The 2,064-nt window shown below is 35.9% G+C and overlaps 1 protein-coding gene across 3 annotated transcripts in view; it reads right to left on the bottom strand.

Annotated features, from left to right (window-relative positions):
* dock11 (dedicator of cytokinesis 11) overlaps positions 1–2,064 on the bottom strand; it is a 134,203-nt gene that overhangs the window by 30,017 nt on the left and 102,122 nt on the right. The window lies entirely within an intron of this gene.

Below are 2,064 nucleotides of genomic sequence, written 5' to 3'. Positions count from 1 at the left end.
GATTTCCTGAAAGCGCGCACATAACAATGACACTAGCCAAACCGGTAAAGAAACAAAAATAATTCTCAGCAGCTGCAACTGTTACAAAAAAAGTCTGAAACTGAAAAGTGCACAGAATTATTCAATCACAGTGTTCAGAAAGTGCATTTTCCTTTGTTCTGCACTTTAGATGAATGACTGTTTAGGTGCGACTGGTACTCGATACTTTTGAAAATGAGTATTGTATCCGAATACAACATTTCAGTATCAATACTTTTTTGAGAATCGATACTTTTGACAACCCTAATTACCAGTGGTATTCGCTTTGGTGTCATGAGGTCTCAGACGGGAAAATTATAGATAAGCTTCTCCTTTCCCACATCTGGACGGTTAAAACTTAGGACACATTTGGCTGACAAAGATCCTACACAAACGTACAACTAGTTTTTGAAAAGGTAAGGCAAGGCAATTTATATGTATAGCACAATTCAGTACAAAGACAATGCAAAGTGCTTTACATGATTAAAATATAGTAAAATAAAACAGAATCAAAGCAAGTAGGAAAGGATAAATAAATAAATAATTTAAAAAAATAAAGTTAAGGTAAGGCTGGCTATAGATAAGCCTGATGAAGTTTGCCCATATATCATTGTGTAATATGAAGTTGTTGACAACTAGAAGCTCTAAAAAACTGTAAATGCCAAAGAAGATGAACCAGAAAAGCGCTGGAGGAAAGTTTAACTGCCAGAGCTTCTTGGAAACGACGACTAAAAGCTTTTCCATAGAGGTCAGTTTAAGGCTTTTAACAAGAAAAGAAGAAATGCACAAGGTGATGGGAACAAAATTTTGGTGGTGTGTATCACTGACATCCATGGAGGCTTGAAGAGGGGTTTCCCTCCTATATTCAAAGCAAAAGCTAAAAATGGCAAATGTTTTTTTTCCCCCCAGTTTTTGATCATTTTTACAATTGTTCAAAGAATTCAGCAACATATTTTACTTAAGAATAGATTCACAAGATCTTATTTATTTCAGTAATTCCACCTTGTTTCCATTAAAAATGCATTGTGTAAACTATATTTTTTCTTTCCGATACTTGAAATCATGTCTGGCATTAATAACAAACGTTTACCTTTTATCCAAGTTTATCCAAGTTGACTCCATAATAAGTTAAAGGGAGCCGTATTCTATAGGCTTCCATATGTGATGTGCTCACCTGGCTCCACAGCAGAGAGAGAAAATAGGCAACATTTTTTTTTTTTTTTTTAGGTGGCCTCAAACCCCATCCCAGTCTCCACTTATTGCACTTTTGTCTAGTGCCATGAAAAGGGCTATTTGGGGTCTGATCGGAGATGGAAAAAAAGAAAAGTAAATATCTGTAGGTTATCTGAGGAAGCTCAGAAATGCACTGGGAATGAAAAGTGACCCCCGTCTGGCTCTTTTTTCTTCTTCTTGCTCAGAAGTAAGAGGATCTATTCAAAATAACTAGGATATGTATATTGTTCTTTCTTAGAAGACATTATGCCTAGAGCTAAATAAATAGGGTGGGGCGAATTAGTCGTCCTTTTAAGAAGAAAGAGACCTAAATGTTGAAAATTGTTTCAACAGAAATATGAATTATAAAAAGTCGTAATCTGTGAACGCCTTACATCCCCAGGCGTGACTGGAGGCCCGCATCTGTCGTTCAGCAACACAATCCATCTTATGCAATGCATTTTTATGTTAATGTACTAGAGAAGCTTTAGGGGACCAAGTTTTATGTTTGATAAGTTATGCACGAGCTCGCACGCTTGTCGCCCTAACGGAAGGAACGTGTTGTTTTCAATTCAATTCAGTTTATTTATATAGCGCCAAATTCACAACACATGTCATCTCAAGGCACTTTACAGTTCAACCAGATCATACAGTCAAGGTTTTAAACTCTGAGATATTGGTTTGGAATAAACTTCAGAGCTTTACGCAAACCAGTCCAGACATTAAGATCCTAATCGACTGTCAACTTGCAAGCGAATAATAAAAGTTCTTAGTGAAGAACATACATACATATATATACACACACATATACATATATATGTGTATACACATATA

Source organism: Cyprinodon variegatus, unplaced genomic scaffold (assembly GCF_000732505.1).
Source record: "Cyprinodon variegatus isolate N-32 unplaced genomic scaffold, C_variegatus-1.0 Scaffold894, whole genome shotgun sequence".
Lineage (NCBI taxonomy): Eukaryota > Metazoa > Chordata > Actinopteri > Cyprinodontiformes > Cyprinodontidae > Cyprinodon > Cyprinodon variegatus.
This window is presented reverse-complemented; position numbering and strand designations above follow the sequence as displayed.